At 33.2% G+C, this 19146-nt stretch overlaps 1 non-coding gene across 1 annotated transcript; it reads right to left on the bottom strand.

Moving 5' to 3' along the window:
* Positions 1-1206: 1206 nt before the first annotated feature.
* LOC120092309 lies at positions 1207-1313 on the bottom strand. Its single transcript, XR_005486015.1, has one exon. It is a non-coding gene; the product is annotated as a small nucleolar RNA R71 (small nucleolar RNA).
* Positions 1314-19146: the final 17833 nt, after the last annotated feature.

The following is a 19146-nucleotide window of genomic DNA, read 5'->3' as shown; positions in this document are numbered from 1 at the left end:
ACATCTAACTCCATAAGTACAACTGATTCCTGTAATGAACAATAAGTCATAGTCCCACTATGAATAAGTTCTCTCTTCCCAAGGGAGGGTGTGGTCACTATGTTCAAGACCCGAAAATCAGCCCTTAAGGGAGCAATTTATCTACTTACCCCTACTTTGGGGAAGGAGTGAATTCTGTTTTGTGTAGCTGAGTTCCCAACTCCCCAATCAGAAGAATCCACAAAATGGTAGGCTTGTTAAGTTGGCAATCTTGCCACTCTCACCCAAGGACCACCCTCATGAGCAGTTTCCAACTCACTCAGGATTAAGGTCATGTCACCTATGGTCATTTTAATGAAATGTAAGTCTTAATTATCAACGGCGTTACATAAAGAGACAATGACTTCGTGGTTCGGTATTATACAAACTCTTTATATAGGATACCCCGGCTCGCATATCTCCACGTGAATGTTTAGGATCATACCATTTGTAGCACATTACAACACTTGAAACATCTACAAAGCGGGCCGTATCCATAGTGTTATCATGATAAGGTATCCCTCCTTTATCCATCTACTATAAACCATTTAGGTTATTACTTAAGGCATGATCCACTTGCATGTCTCCACATACATGCTTAATTTACATAAAATAACCTCAGATCTTAGTTTATTGGATTGAGTAAATGCTTATAAAATAACACTTATTTTAATAACAATATGTTTACAGAATTTTTACAAACTATGTGACTACTAGGAGATTTAAGACATCAATCCCAACATTAACCTCTCCAATTAATCTCCATAATTATCTTGTACACTTTTTATGTTTCATTCTCGTAACCACCATTCTCACAACCCTATAAATAGAGGTTGTAGATATCATTTGAAAATATATTTCAATTGAGCATAATACATATATTCTCTACTTTCTTCTCTCTGTTTCTCACTTCTATTGTTATGTTGGATTTTCTCTCCTCTATATTTAATAACACATTAGCAGAAGAAGTTTCTACCACTGAAATGTTTGTAGAGGTTGGAGTTGGTTCACTACAACACCAAGAACCATAAAGACCCACTTGAATTATCTATATATTTTCAGAGTATTTAAAACTAAAGTTCAAAGAAGGTGAATATTCTATTTCAATCATATATGTAATTTATGTTTTTCATGGAAACAAGTGACAAGAAGTTTATGAAGAAGTATTTCCCTCCTACAGAGAATACCAGAAGGAGGAATTTAATCACAAATTTTGAACAAGAAGAAGATGAATCACTCAGTGACACATGGGCGAGGTTCAAGAGATTAGTGTTCGACTGCCCGCACAATAGATTACCAGACTGCCTCCAGACACAGATTTTCTACCATGGACTAAATCCTGCATCGTAGACAGCTGTCAATGCGGCAGCAGCAGGCGATTTGCTAGATAAGACTTATGAGGAGGCAAATAACATTTTTGATCGCATATCGAAAAATCATGAGGATGGGCAAGAAATCGATCAACGAGTAAAACCCAGAGAAGGTAACGCAAATAATGGTGCCATCGCATCTTTGCAAAATCAAATGAATGCGATGATAAATTTGCTACAAGGCGTCGCAATCAACAATCCTAGAACGCAAAGAGGGCAAGTCCACGCAATAGAACAAACAAGCACCAATTGTGCTACATGTTTAGAATTGCATTCGGTTGAAGAGTGTCCACGAAACCTGCAGTCAATCTACTTTGTCAAGAACAACCCTTTTTCAAATACGTACAATCCCGGGTGGAGAAATCACTCTAATTTTGCTTGGAAAAATAACCAACAACAAGGTTACCAATCTATGGCGCAAAAAGAAGGACCACCAGATTTTTCCAACGAACTAACGGTCAACTGCAACAACAAGCCAGCAACTCTCAAGCACGACCATCATCCTCTGTGGGGAACCTGTTAAAAGAGTACATTGAAAAGAATGAGACAGTTCTTTAGAACCAGGTGACTTCCATCCACAATCTAGAAATCCAAATAGGACAGATTGCGGGTGAGCTCAAAATAGACCGTAGGGGACACTACCGAGCTCAACTGAGCTCCCACGCAACCCTGGGAACATAGGGAAAAAACACTGCCAATCAGTCACCCTGCGAAGTGGAAAGATGATGGCGGAAGTTAAGAAGGAGCCTAGCAGGACCGATTCAAATACGATGGAATCAGAGAAACCGTTGATGCAAAATGAGTCAGAAGAGCCCGAGATGATGGAACCTGAAGTTGCGACCACCTCTAAGCCTCCAGACCATGGAACAGTGAAAGTACAGCTTCCCCCATTCCCTCAAAGGTTGAAAAAGAAGAAAAATGATGAAGGTCAGTATCATCACTTCCTGGAAATATTAAAACAACTACACATCAATATTCCATTTACAAAAGCGATAGAACAGATGCTGAAATATGCCAAGTTTTTGAAGGATATGGCGTCGAAGAAAAGAAGCACAAGAAAATTTGCTACGGTGGCATTAACACAAAAATCAAACACTATAATCCCAACGAAGATGCATGACCCAGGCAGCTTTACGATACCCTGCTCAATAGGAGGGATCTACATCAATCAAGCACTATGCGATCTTGGGGAAACCATAAATTTAATGACCCTTTCAATCTTTAAACAATTGAATGTAGGACAGTTGACACCCAATGTTGAGGAGTTCCAGGGTGCTGCTAAGGTCAAAGACTGCCACAAGCCACAGTTACACTTCTGGGCTTTACAATTATTGTCGTAAACTTTGTAGTTAAGTCTTGGAGTTGTATACACATTACATTATTATAATAAAATAGGCCTACTTAATCAGTTGTTGTTGTCTTCTTGACTTAAAGTTTACTAAGTGTAGTACGAAGGATCAGATGGGCAGTAGGTATCACAAAAGGGTGGTATCTGTGGTCCCTCACGCCTCTCCTCGGGCTCAGAAGTGCAGGCTCGGGGCGAGGTGTGACAGGATGTTCCATTCGAGATCATGTGCAATTCTAGCAATCTAGCTGTGGTAGCGATGCTAGGAAAAGGGGTTGACAGGAAGAGCCACGCTATATGATTTGCATCAGGGACCCTGAACCCCAATCAAATTAATTACACCACAACTGAAAAATAATTTTTGGCCATTGTTTTTGCTTTAGATAAATTCTGTTCTTACATCCTTGGATTTCCTATCACTATATTTACTGACCACGCTGCTCTCAGGTACCTAATGACAAAGAATGAGCCAAACTACCGATTGATCCTTTGGATGCTCCTTCTTTAAGAGTTCAATTTGACCATGAAAGATAGAAAAGGGGCAAAAAACTTGGTAGCTGACCATTTGAATAGGATAGTACAAGAAGAAGACCCTGTACCCCTACGTGAGGACTTTCCAGATGAATTCATGTTCCATATCGACACACCCACTCCATGGTATACAGACATGGTTAATTTCCTAGTAGCAGGTAAGTTCCCTTACGATATGCCTAGTTCTAGAAGGGCCAAGTTGAAAAGTGATTCAAAGTACTTTGTTTGGGAACCATCATACCTTTGGAAGAGTTGTTCTAACCAAATCATTAGGAGCTGTGTCCCAAATTAAGAGTTTGAATCAATGCTCACCTTTTGTCATGAGATGGCTTGTGGAGGGCATTTTAGTCCTAGGAGAACTGTTAGAAAGGTCTTAGATAGTGGGTTGATTTGGAATTCTTTATTCGCCGACTGCTTTTCATTTTGTAAATCTTGTCAGAGGTGTCAGAGATCAGGATCTTTGTCCAGGAGGATGAGAAGCCATTAAATTCTATTCATTATGTGAGATTTTTTATGTATGGGGTATGGATTTCATGGGCCCTTTTCCTTCTTCATTTGGCTACTTATACATTCTTTTAGCAGTTGACTATGTTTTGGAGTGGGTCAAGACAATCCCCACCAGGACTAATAATGTTGCTGTGGTTTCAGGTTTCTTAAGAGCTAATATTTTTTTCTAGATTTGGTATACCTCGTGCTATAATCAGTGACCAAGGTACTCACTTTTGCAATGGGACCATCGAGGCACTCATGAGGAAATATGGAGTACACCATCGTGATGCCACTCCGTATCACTCAGACGAACGAACAAGCTGAAATATCAAATCGAGAGGTAAAAAATATCTTGGAAAAGATGGTGAACCCAACTAGGAAAGATGTGAGCACACGCCTTGACGATGCTCTTTGGGTGTACAGGACCACATTCAAAACCCCTATTGGAACAACGCCCTTTAAGCTTATCTATAGCACAGTGTGCCACTTACCGGTTGAGATTGAGCATATAGTATATTGGGCTGTCAAACAGTGTAATATGAATTTGGACCAAGCCGACTATGAAGCATAGATACAGATACGACTACACGAGACGGATACGATCGGATACGACGATTCATCAATTTCTAAAAAACTAAGATATGGATACGTCTAAGGATATATCACTTTTTTATATATATATTTTAATATATATATTTCTAAAAAATGAGGATATTGATACGTTGAAGATACTTTTTTTAAAAAAAAAATCTAGGATATAGATAAATTTAGCATACAAGTTAATAACAATAGCACAAAATAGAATACAAACACTGAAATACAATACAAAAAAAGCAATATCTAAGATGTTGAAGTACAATAGTTAATAAAATGTAATAGAAAAGTGACTTCTATTTCAAAGAATAAGAAGAAGGAAAAGATTAGAGAGAGAAGTATGAAGATAAACGAAGAACTTATTGTTGAAGACATCCAAATGGTTTATAATTTGGTGGACGTTGTGGGGATTGAAATGTGAAGATGGAGATTAGATGTTGTTTGATCCGTTATTTATTTATTTTTCTTTTAGTTTTGGACTCGAGTAGTGAGGTTTTTAAATAGGTAGCCTAATTTTAGATTGGCAAAGATTAGATGAGTTACTTGTCTTTTTTCTTAAAAAATAGTACGCATAGAAATAGATACGTCAAATCGCGTGTCATATACATATCTGTAAAGTAACTGGAAGTATCGGTATTCGATACATGTCTGATACTGATTCTTTGCCTCACATGAAGTATCTGTGCTTCATAGCAAGTCGGTGAGCAGAGATTGCTAGAGCTACAAGAGTTGGAGGAATTGTGCTTGGAGGCCTATGAGAGCTCAAGGATCTACAAGGAAAAATCAAAGTTAATTCATGATAGTCGCCTTTTGAGAAGGGAATTTCGGGTCATGCAGAAAGTGATACTCTATAATTCTCATCAATCACTTATGCCCGATAAACTAAAATCTAAATGGCTTGGCCCCTTTGAGGTAATTAATTTATTTCCTTATGGTGCTGTGGAAATCAGAAGTCTGGAAACTGGGAAGGAATTCAAAGTGAATGGGCACCTCAATTAAGGAGAAGTCAACTGTGGTAGTGCAAGCTTCTTATTGGCTCCACCTTCCATCACTTGAGCCCATATCACTAGGTGTCCAACAAAGGACGTTAAACGTTGTGCTATCTGGAGGCAACCAGGAGTTTTATTTGCTTTTCTTTCCTATCTTCTAGATTTTCCCTTTTTATTTTCTTTTTTACATAAAATATCGACTGACTACATTTACCCTTCTTTATAGGAGATGTGCAATTTTGACTCTCGTGGTATAAGATGATTATGCCAAAGCCTAAAAATCTAGGAGAGTTTTTTCTGTTCCCTTTTCCCCTTTCTCTTTTTGTCTTTAGCATTGAGGAAAATACATATTTTTAAGTTGGGGGTAGGCGAAGCATGTTTATGATTAAAAATTAAATTAATTATATCATGATGTGCCTATTTTTGTTCGCTCTATTTGATATTTTCTTTCAATGATTTATTGATGACGCACTCAAATGGGTTGCCTATTCTAAAAAGGGTAATTTTTAGAATTTTGAGATTTTTATAAACATTTTTTTTCATGAGATTCATGTAAAATTAACCTAAGTTGATTTTTTTTTTTAGTTTTAAATCCTTTAAAGTCCTAGAAATGAATTATCTATCTCCAATTTTCGTTGTCATCTCAAAAGGCCTCCTATTGGCTTAGGAGTAACTTTTAGTGCCTGAGAGTAAAACTAGATAGTGAAAAAAAAAAAAAAAAAAAGCCTAGTGTGTGTGAAAAATAAAAGAGAAATATATTAGTTTCATTTCTCTGCTTCTACCTCCGCTGTGTTCTGTTAGGGCCACAAGAAAAGAGTGATAGGTTCCCGGTGGTGGAGTGTGTAAACTAGCCCTCTAAGTAAAATAAATGCTTTTTAATTTTTGTGTGCATGAGCTTTTGGCCTTTCCTTCATAGTGTTACTCTTTGATTAGCAATATCAGTATGTCTTTTGCTGATAACTGATCCAGACTAGAGGGAAGATGAATTGGGAGATGGATAAAACTTTTTCGAGCACTTTACGATTAACAAAAATTTTCTTTCTTAGTTTTCTCGTTTTAACATGGTTTTGATTGAAAAATAACCTTTTTATAAAAAAGTCTCAATTGAGTGATTATTTGGTTTGATTTATTATGCGACCCTATAGACTGTTGAGATTGGAGAAAAGAATTTCTAAATAGAGTAAACATTTTTTTATGAAATCCATGACTGAATTTTATCTTGCTCAGGACGATCAAGTCATAAGTTGGGACTGTTTGTTAGCTCTCAGAAAGAGATAAATTTATAGCCTTAACTTCCTATATTTGAATAATTCTTGGATTCTATTGTCTTATTTTATAGGAGAATTAACCCTATGGAGTCGACACGTGAAAAAGACAAGGAATCAAGCCAAAACAGCAGAAAAACTAGAGTTTAAACACACTAAATCAAGTTGAGTTGAAAAATGACGATTTTTCCCTGTGCTAGCATCACAACGCTCATCTCAAGCCTAAGTCCAATGCTCATTCGATGCTAACAGGCAGTAGCTTCAAGAATAGACCTAGAGCGTTGCAATGCTCTGGATTTGAGTCACCGCCACCATTGCAACGCCCTCTAACGCTGAAGCTTGGCATTGGAAGATAGAAGCACAACGTCGTAACGCTGAGAACATTTATGGAGAACCAAGGATGCGCACGCTGCAACAAAATGTTGCAACGTTTGACCCTAGCATCACGACGCTATGGGGATATTATAAATAGGACACTTAGGGTAAGCTTCGAAGGCAGCCACTACTCATTCAAGAATAAGCGCGAATAAAGAGAAATTTGAGAATTTTTGTCCAGTTTTTGAGTGATTGAGTGAAATTGCTAAGCAATTATTGGTATAGTTAGCCTCGATTCTTACTTTTTTTTTAATCATTGTAGTCTGAATATACCTTTTAGAGGCTAAATTGTTTTCTTGGGATAGTTTGTATGCCTTAATTCTTGAAGGCCAACTAGTTTATTTTATTCAATTCTTGTGAACCCTTTGGGGGATTTGTTTTATTTTTAATTAAATTTAATAAATTTTTCTGACAAATTGATTTGTTGAATTTCATGTTTGCAAAATCTTTCTAGCCTATGCATTGTTGATCAATTAAGTTGCAAATATTAGATCACATGGTTGAGGTCTAGACTTTTTCTTGGCAAGTTCATGTGGGTCTAATATAGTCTTTCCCAAATAAACCATGCAACAAGATATGGCTTTCCGGCTTGTTGAATGTCTCGACAATTGAACCCTTTCTTAATGCTTTTTAGTTTTAACTTGGTATTGCTAAGAACAAAAAGTTTTTAACTGAATTAGTGCTGATTTAGATTTTTATCAAAAATTGGCTAATTGGGCTATTAAAATTTCTAATAGGTCGAGGGGTTTACATAATTGAAAAAAATAACTAGTACCTAAGGATAGAAAATAAAAAACATGCAAACTAATCTCAAGATTTTCCCTTGATTTGATTCAAAACTTTTTTTTATGCACTTGCACTTGTTTCTTTTTGTTTAATTTCCCTCATCAAAACCAAAACAATCAAAATCCTTTTCTTTTGGAATTTTGTCTTAGATTGATTCAATAGACTCCATGTGGATTTGACCTCGATCTTACCGCTTTGCTACGTTTGTGGTATAAGTTTTAAATTGGTGAAAATAATAAATTTTTGTTCGATTTTGGGATTGAGTAACGACATTGATTCTCGAGTCCGAACATCACCTATGGTCATTTTAGTGAAATGTATGTCTCAATTATCAACGGCATTATATAAAGAGACTAGTCATTTCGTGGTCCAGTCTTATTCAAACTCTCTGTATAGGATAACTCCGCTCGCATTTCTCCACATGGATGGTCAGGATCAGACCATTTGTTGTACTTTACAATACTTGTAACAACTACAAAGTGGGTCATATCCGTAGTGTCATCAGGATAAGGTATCCCTCCTTTATCTATTTACTACAAACATTTAGGTTATTACTTAAGGCATGATCCACTTGTATATCTCCACTTACATGCTGAAGTTACACAAAATAACCTCAGATCTTAGTTTATAAAATAACAACTATTTTATTAATAACAATATGTTTACAAACTACGAGACTACCATGAGATTTAGGACATCAATCCCAATATTAACTTCTCCAATTAATCTCCATAATTATCTTATACGCTCTTTATGTTTCATTCTCGTAACCACCATTCTCACAACCCTATAAATAGAGGTTGTAGAGATCATTTGAAAATACACTTCAATTGAACATAATACATATATTCTCTACTTTCTTCTCTCCATGTCTCGCTTTTGTTGTTATGTTTGTTTTTCTCTCCTCTATATTTAATAACACGTTAGCAATAGGAGTTTCTACCATTGAAATGTTGGTAGAGGTTGGAGTTGATTCACTACAACACCAAGAACCTTAAAGACCCACTTGAATTATCTACATATTTTCAAAGTATTTAAAACTAAAGTTCAGAGAAGTGAGTACTCTATTTTAATCATATATATAATTTATGTGTTTCAAAATTGATTTATTTAATATTAGATTTTACATTTGATCAAATCAAATTGTAAAACTCATACAAAGTTTTATGTGAGCATTAAAACTAAAATCTTTAGTAGTGGCTTGCATCATTTGTGTGTTTTTTTTAGCCTTATTTCTAATTTGGGTTTACATCATTTGTTGGCTAATTTTGAATGTTGCATTATTTTTTGGTTTATTATAAAATTAATGGGAAATCTCTTAAAACTATAATTACTTTGTATTTAAGTGAAGAATTAGGCTGTTGTTTGTCTCTAGGTTTCTCAAGCATATTGAATTTGTTTAGACATATACTTGTTGGACTCTAAACCACTCTTTGAAAATTCGTATATTGTATATGTGTATGAGTCTTCTTCACAATATTTTTGTGTTGATGATGTATTTCATGAGTTATGGGTAAAAGTTAAAATGTTGAGTAATAAAATTTAGGTTTGAGAAACTCAAACAACCTTATTCTGAGTGATCTAAAATAGAAAGGATATTGAAAATCAAATATTTCTTGACTTTAAATTTTTAATCAAATTTTATATAGATATGTCAAATATGATATATAGCTTTATTGTATGTTTAAAATTGTAGTATAAAATCTGTTATTTAGATTAAAATTTATCATATACTGCAAATCATACATTTTATTTTTAAGTATAATTCTTATTTTTTAAAATTTGATTGAGATGCTTTCCGAATCAATTCATATTCCTATGACTTTGAATAAAATTTAGGTTTGAGAAACTCAAATAACCTTATTCTGAGTGATCTAAAATAGAAAGGATATTGAAAATCAAATATTTCTTGACTTTAAATTTTTAGTCAAATTTTATATAGATATGTCAAATATGATATATAGTTTTATTGTATGTTTAAAATTGTAGTATAAAATCTGTTATTTAGATTAAAATTTATCATATACTGCAAATCATACATTTTATTTTTAAGTATAGTTCTTATTTTTTAAAATTTGATCGAGATGCTTTCCGAATCAATTCATATTCCTATGACTTTGAATATAATTTATATGTGAAAAATTAAATTAGGATATTTGTTTTCTTAATTGGATAGCATACTTCAAAATAATATTTGAGTTTCTTTTAATCGTTGAGATTTTCTTCTAATAATATTATTTTATCTTTCAAATATGATAATAAATATTCAAAATTATCTTTAATTTTATTTGCAAAAATTCAAGTTATTAAAGATTATTTTTTAAAGTGAATTTATTTTAATAAAAGTAACAATACACTTAGGTTCATTAATCTATTAATTAACTCTTAATTAAAGTATCAATGAATTGAATATAAAAATTGACTAAGAAAACTCTGTTTATAGATTATTCTGGCTAGGCAGAGGTATTTAAATTGCCTGTAAGGAAATACCTCTACCTAAGAACTAACCTGAGAGTTGAATTAGTTAACTTTTGTTTGCTATGCTAGAATAAAATTTATTTGATTGAAAATTTAAATTATTCTCATATGGATAAATTTGTGAACTATAAAACATTTGAATTCCCTTAATGTTCATCCTAAAGCTAATTATGATTTGAATTTAAATATTTGAATTACTTAAGAACTATACCTCTACCTAAGAACTATATATTTGAATTCCCTTGTGGAAAAGTTTGAAAGTTATATATAATAACTCAGTACTCATCCTAAAGCTAATTATGATTTAATACATCTAAAGCTGCATAAATTACTTAATGTTCATCGTTTTTGCCATGTACCTATAATTGCACATATTTTAAATTAATAAATGCTTATAAACTAATAAGCATATATCAAACATATTATGCTCTTGTATTAGCAATTGGAGAAAAAAGTTTGAAACATTGTGATGAGTATTTATCTAATGTCGTTTGAAGTTGAATAAAACATACGAGCAAATGTTTCTATGAACAATAATGAATTTCGACCAAATAATATATTATGGCTGAATAAATCATACGAGAAAATGTTTCTATGAAAAATAATGAATTTCAACCAAATAATGTACTATCATTCCCTAAAGTGAATGTTCTAATATTTAAATTTAGGTCGAAATCATGTTAATAGAGAAAGAAATAATTATTCTATTAAAACCAAACACGTATATAATGTTTGGAAGAAAGATTCCATTTTCCAAATGTGATGCAAAAGAGTCAATACACTTGTATCTGTTGTACAGTAAGAGTCTTTTTAAAAAATTAAAATCCTTATTAAAGAAAAAAATGATGTATGAAATAAAACTTTGAGAATTTATATGAATCTCTTGAAGAGATTATAACTTATCTTTTAAATCCCTAAATATGATATTATTTTGGATGTTAAAAGTTTCTTAGAATATCTTGAAGGGATGATTATTGTTTTTGTTCCACTTGTATAGGAGACATTTAGTTTTCTTTTAAATCTCCTAAAGAGAATAAGAATAAATAATATTTATGTTTTGCATATAGTACATCTTTGCATATTATACTTATGTTTTATAAAATTCAAATGCTTGAAGCGAAAAATAAAATTTGATATTAAATCCAATAGACTTGATTAAAGATTTTGGAAATGAAAATAATATTTTACTAGAGGAGCAAAATTGACAATTAATATACTTTATTCTCTTTTAGATATCAAAGAGAAGTTTGGTAAACTTGTAAGGTATCCTTTGTAATAGATATCATCTAGGAAGATTGATAATAAGAATAATATATGGTATTTATATACTATATCTACTGTCTTGAAATGCATATAGAAAAGTTATGTTTTTCCTTATAAATTGTATTCACACGTGTTGCGAAATCGACAATTAAAGAAACAAAAAAAAAAGGAACGTAGAGTAAGGAAAATCGACATACAAATATACGTGGTTCACTAATAGTGTATTAGCTACGTCCACGAGTAGAGGGAGGACAATATTATTTGAGAGAACATTCTCAAAATTACATAAAAACGGCGCCTCTAGGTTAGAGAGTTTATATATCGCACTACTCTAAATCCTAGGGTCAAAATCGTAAATAACTGCAAATAAATAAATATGCTAAATACAAAATCTGAATAGGTTTCGGGGGCATTGCCCTCGAAGCCCCACCAGGGCGCTCCGTACTAGGTTGTTCGAAGCACCAACAAACAGATTCAAGGCATTTCAATAACACGTATTTGTGTAGTTGAAATATATGCAACAATGAACCTAAAGTTCATTGATCCAAGTATATTTTCCAAACATGATGAGTCATTTTGGGTCAATAGTGAAAATAATTATTGAAAATATATATTGATATCAATTGAAGAACTATAAGATTCTTCCATCTAATAAATTGTCATGGAGTCATGTTTTCAAAAGAATAATTATCAAACTCTCACTAGCTAAAATTGAAATTCAACTGTTCCTACTTTTGGATCAGATTCATGGTTTTATGATTTTTGTTGGTGCATCCAGTTGATGGTTACATATATACTTATTATTTTATTTTGATAATGCTAGTAAGTTTGCATCCCAAAAATTGTATAATTGATCAATATAAGTGGTCGGTGTTGCATTTACTGTCGCCCGTACACCAACTCCTATGCAAATAATATTTATAAATCACCAAACGAACTATTATACTAACTATTAGTACAAGTGGGAAATTTGGGGTTGAACCTCAGAGAAGCACAGAAGATTAGTTCATCAAAGCTCATTTTTAGATAAAGAGATAAACGTCGGGGGTGGGGAAGGGAGAAAGGGGTTGGTGTGGATTGATAATTGAAAGTGCATGAAAATAAAATGCAAGAAAAGTAAAGATAGAAGTGCAATTAAACGAGTTGTCTTAGCTTAGAGGAATGGATTCACTCAATGTAATTTAGATCATAGAACCAATTTATGACTTAAACTTCTTGTTTATGCTTAGCCCAATTGATTAGAATCCCAACCAATGGTCCTAATTATCTAATTAATCAAAATGCATAGAAAACGAATTCGCTCCATACAAATTAATGAATCGCATTAAGTTCTAGGGATTACACTAAGATGAGTGTTTAACTTCCAACGTCTAATTAAACAATCAATGCGGGTTTCTCTAGGTTGCTAGGAGCAGTCCTTTCTACCTAACAAACCTATTGCTTCCAATGCGATTAACCTATAAATATGTGTAAGATATTACAAGGTAATCACAAAGCATTAGAATCACATGACAAAATTATTGGGCATCAATCAACAATTAAAATCATACAATTCATAAATATAAATTCGGATCAAAACTCATAAACAAGTTTGTATATATCATTAAAATAAAATCTAACAAAATTACATCGAGTTCCTCTGAATCCCTAAACTATGAAATCAAAATCTTACCTTTCTACAGAGGATAAGAAGCTACATACCAGCATCTACTCAATAAATTATTCAAGATACTAAAATTAAAGAAAAAGGAAGAAGGATGAAGTCTAACTTTAGCCTCAATCGATTCGGCCTCCCAAGTTCAGTATGTTTTGACCTAAGGCCAAGGAACAGTATTTATAGAAATCATCACAACATTGCAATGCTAGAAACAGCATTGTAACGCTGGCGTTGTGCAACTTCAGAGCGTTGCAACGCTGTAAATAGCATTGCAACACTGCACGTTCTACCTTAGAGTGTTAGGGTAGAGCGTCAGGCTAGCGTTGCAACCCTGTGACAGTGGCAATTTCATAATTTTCATTCTTTTGAAGCCCGACTGCTCAAATCACCTCCAAATTTCTTCAAATTAGTCTTGTTTGACTCTAATTTCATGGTTCTACCTTCTCGGTACATGATACCTACTGTTGGGAATGCGACCAAAGTTCCACATTGGTTAGATAAGAGGAGGATCATGGGTATATAAGTGAGGATGACTATCTCCATTGGTATGAGGCCTTTTGGGGTGAAACTAAAAACAAAGCCATGAGGGTTTATGCCCAAAATGGACAAAGGTGTATAACGGAGCTTGGTAGAATCCTCAGTGCCGAACAAATATGTATTGTAACACCCTCGGAGTTTTTTTTTTTTTCAAGAATTAACTTTCGAGGATAAAAGTTCTTTGAGGAGGGAAGAATGTAACACCCTGCACATTTTTTAGCAATAATGTAATTTCAGTAACTTCATTATTTAGAATTTCAGTAATTGTTATTAGTTCGAGGGCATTTTTGGAATTTTGGACTTCAAGTGTAAGTGCGGGAATTTAATTGTTGGCGTGAAATTATTCAAATTGGACTTAAGTTAGGCCGTTATTAAATACATGCATGCATGGAACTCAAAACGACACTCGGTTATGGCAAAATAAATGCTAATTAAATAAGGTAAGTTCAAAAGACTTTCATTAAATTCAAATACTAAAACAATAGTAGGATACCCATAAATCATAACGAACAATAAATAAGTCTAAAAAATAATTCTTAAAAGTAAGTTTTAAACGTCAACACTAAAAATTAAGAGAAACATGAAAAGAACTCTAAATCTCATGATGCGGAAGCGTAAAAACTAGTCCCAGTGGCTCGATCACGAATTCTGCTTGTCCATCGCCGATGCATCTCTACCCTTACTTGAAACAACAATATGAGAAAGAATGAGTATAAAATACTCAGTAAGTAACCCCACTACTGGGGTGAGACTGGGCATCTATGTCCCCTAGATACCCACCTCTTGTGAAACATATAACTGTTCTAGTTCTCATGGGACACATATGCACATGAAACAAGAAGGAGACTGAGTCCTATCCTACTATAGTTAAGTATGCCCACTACCTCTGGTGAGTCCCGAAGGAGACACAAACTGGTGAGTCCTGAATGAGACACAAACTGGTGAGTCCAGAAGGAGACACAAACTGGTGAATCCCGAAGGAGACACAAACTGGTGATTCTCGAAGGAAACACAAACTGGTGAATCCCGAAGGAAACACAAAATCTAATGGGCATCTAACTAATCAATAAGGATATTTGCATAGTCTCAACATCATAATCATCACTGTACAAATCTATGACATACATATAAACCTCAATATCATGGCTCTACAACATACACATATACCTCAACATCAAGGTTCTGCAATATACATGTATACCTCAATATCATCAGATCAAATACAACCATGGAAGCACTTACCATCTCATACTAGCATACAAGTGTCTCTATGCATAAATAAATAATTCGGATCTCGTAACAGAACATACTTTAATCATGTTATACTGTCAATCTTTCATGTTGTCATTATGCCATAACCTTCATTTAACATGCTAGCATACATCTAATGTCTGGCCCGTGGACAGTTCCAATAGTAAGATTACTTACTTTGATATTAGATCGAACCAAAAAGCAATTGAATCTTTGTGAAATTCTTGAATCCTTAATCAAGCCTAAACATAAACCAAGCTTTAAAATTAATAGTTAAGGCCAAATTCCAAACACCCAAATATTACAAAATATTTCCAGATAACCTTATCTAATGTGTGGTCCAATTCAAATTCACCTTCCAAACCTCCAATTTTAAGCCCAAATAATTAGCAAACCAAACTCTTCTTCATCTTGAATGAAATTCATGAATCAATCCCCTAATCATAATTTGAAATTAGGTTTACATGATTAAAGCTTGAATCAAATACATACTTCACTACCAATGTCTCAAATAAATTATCCATATGTAGCTTCGTCAAAAAAATCACTTCTAAATGACTTTACCAAAATTTCTCAACAACCAAAATTAATCCATAAGAGGATAATCAAAGCATAAAACTTACCAAAACTCGCTAAAACAAACTCCAACTTCACTGAACAACACCTCAATACCTTCACAAACTTGAATCCAAAGTTGAAACACAATGGGTATCAACCAATTGATGCCAAAAATAAATGAGTATTCAAGAATCAACCGAAAACAAACCCAAACAGTAGAAATCTTACCCAAATCGATAGATCCAGTGACAGCAAAAGCGAACGATGCTTGAGCAGTGGTGGACGGGGGTCATGAAGAAGAAACTGACGTGGCGACTTTGGACGGCGTCGGACGGGCTCACGAACGTAAGGAAGAAAAGGGGGGTGGGGTTTGACCTTTTATAAAAAAAAATAATAATGATAAAAAAGGAAATAAATATAATTACATTTAATTCCTTTCCGTTTTATACTATTAAATTCATTTCCGTCTCAAAAGAAAATTAATTTCAACCATTAATTTCTAATTTGAATAATTTCATGCCAACAATTAAATTACCGCTCTTACACTTGAAGTCCAAAATTCTAAAAATGCCCTCCAACTAATAAAAATTACTGAAATTACATTATTACTAAAAAATGTGCAGGGTGTTACATGTATAATGGAGCCTTGGAAGTAGTCATGGTGTGATACGTGGTTGAGCTCTATTAGATAGGTGGTATGCTCGATTGAAAAGGAGTTAGCCTAGATATGAGTTAGACGAATGGATGACTATTCGAGGGGAGGCTCGGTGGTCCTTTGTTCAAAGGGAGGATTGTTCAGAATACGACCAAAGTTCCACATTGGTTAGATAAGAGGAGGATCATGGGTATATAAATGAGGATGACTGGACAATATCATACCATTATGGAGATAGTTTGAGGGTAGTTGTCCCTATCACCTATAAAAGAAGACAAGAAACACATAAAATCCATTAACGAGCCTAAATTATCTAGGAATTATCTAAATTATCAAGAACAAAATTCAGTTATGATCAATCAATGAAGCACGAGTTTAAGAATGTTTCTTAATCTATTCATGCATAAGTGTGCCTAGAGTTTTGCTAGTTAAGCTTGCACAGCCTAGAAAAGTTTTAAAAGATCCTCATCTTGTTGTTCCCCTACACTTGCTCGATTATCGACTTTGATCATACCAAACCTCCAAAAAAAAAAAAGAGTACAACACTAAGACAAAGGTGCCTAAACATATACAAAAAACATAAAGGGCATTTATTTTACATAGAGGGCTAGCTTTCACACCCCACCACTGGGAACCTATCACTCTTTTCTCACGGGCCCTAACTAGACACGAAGAAGGTAGCTCTTTTCACCTCTATCCATGCACACACACTTTTTTTTCTTTTTTTTCTTTTTTTTCTTTTTTTTTCTTTTTTTTTTTTTTGCAGGCATGCTAGCAAATGCCTCCTTTTTTAAGCTCTTTTTTTTTTTTTTTCTTTTTTCCTTCAGAATTGTAACTAATTTTCTTTTCTTTATTTTTCTTTCTCTTTTTTCTTTTTATTCACAGTAGGCTCTATTTTATCCATTTTGTCTAGTTTTGCTCGAAAACAAGCATAGTTACTTCTAAGTTAAAGGTGGACCTTTCGGGGTGACAACAAAAATACAAACCAAATAACCCAATGGGAGTGTTATTGAGCCAGCGTTGTTGAGCCAACCTTCAACTATGCAAATCTAAGGGCAATCCCGAAAAAACAGGAGTTCATAGTTAGCTCAGGATTAAGATCGAGTTACCTAGGTCATCTAGGTTAAATAGTCAGTCTTAAACAGTAAACAGCATTATAAAGTAAGAGTGACTTATTTCTTGGTCTTGATCTTATGCAAACTCATTGCATAAGATGCCCCCACTCCTCATGTCATAACATGTACGAATTAGGATTACATCGTATGTAGCACTTTACAACTCTTTGTAACAACTACAGAGTAGGCCGCATCCAATGGTGTTACAAAATAAGGTACCCAACCTCATTTATGTACCATAGATCATTTTGATTATTTACTCGAACCTGATCTACTCTTATGTCTCCACATAAAGTTCAAGTACTCATACTATAGTCATGGATCATAGTTTATTGGATTTAGAATTTCATACAATTTATGAGATTAATAACAAGTATATTGATAATAGAAAATGTTTATCATTTTACAAACTGCGAGTTTTTAGGACATAAAACCCAACAGATTGAGCATTTAAAATCTATGTTGAAATTGCTTTTACATCAATTCATTACTTTGAGTCCTTGATGAGTGGATTATTTACTACATAATTTATTTGTTATTGATGAGACAAAATATCCAATATTATGGGAGGAATTAAGGAAAAGTTGGAAAAATAAATTGAATAAAATACATAAGTATTATTTCAAGTTGATCATCATACAATAACTTTGAATCATAAGTTTAAAAGATAATTCATTTGTAAAATATTGCAAATCAATGCTAGATGCATTTACAAAACATTTACAGTTACAAGAAAGTGGCTAGGTATATCCCAATGCAACAAGCTGTGAAGACTAATGAGTCTATAACACGTCTGAAGCATGATAGACAAATGAAATCCAAAGATATAGATCCTTGGAAAAGAAGTAGTTAATCAGTGACTCAATTGAGAATATGGATATTCTCGATAAATTATATGTGATGACAAAAAAAAGATGGAACCATACTTAAATGAGTCGACAATATCTTTGCATACAATGTTTCTCACGATATTATTTATGAAAATAAGTATTATATACTCAAATATATTGAAGAATGTCGCGACATAGAAATGACTGACTTATGTGGAAAGAAACAATCAAATAGAAATAAATTCATTTTCTAAATCGTGAGAACTAGTAGTTAAGACATTGGAGAATGTCAAATATGAGGGACACAGGTGAGTATTTGAAAGAAACAAATGGAATAGGGTCGCAATATATAAAGCGAGACAAGTTCCACAATAATTCTTGCAAATAACTGATATTGAATATGAGGAGACATATTGTCGTATGGTTGATACAATACCATGAGATATTTAATTTAGTTAACTGTGCATGAAAAGCATAACATGCATCTTATAGATGTAGTTATTGTACATTTATATGAATTTCTTAATATATATATGTATGTATGTACGTATGTATCATAGAGATTTTTATAAAACATTCCTTATGAATGTAAAGTTTATCTTATTGAATATTTGAGGATCTGAGGATACAAAAATAACCCTATTTATCCATATGTTTAAACGTAATAGCATTTCTTAAGAAATAAATTGAGCTGATAAGTTTTGTCTTCGCTTGCAAATAAAGCATAAAAGAAATGAAATTGCATCAATTTATATAATCTTATATGGACCAGTTACATTACCATGGTGTTCATTCACATAGTGTGAAAAAAAAATTATATCATCTGATATCAGAAAGATGATGAAGAACTTCAAGTTATGAAGAACCATAATTATGAGAAATAAGTGCACTTATATCTTTACTAGTTTATATGCTACCTATCATAGCATAAATATAATATTCCTCCAAAGAAATAATTAAAGTAAAGTTAAATATATGTTATATTCTTATTTGAGAATTAGATTATACGGGTTTATTTTATTTTCATAAATCTAATTGTG

Source organism: Benincasa hispida, chromosome 11 (genome assembly GCF_009727055.1).
Source record: "Benincasa hispida cultivar B227 chromosome 11, ASM972705v1, whole genome shotgun sequence".
NCBI lineage: Eukaryota > Viridiplantae > Streptophyta > Magnoliopsida > Cucurbitales > Cucurbitaceae > Benincasa > Benincasa hispida.
This window is presented reverse-complemented; position numbering and strand designations above follow the sequence as displayed.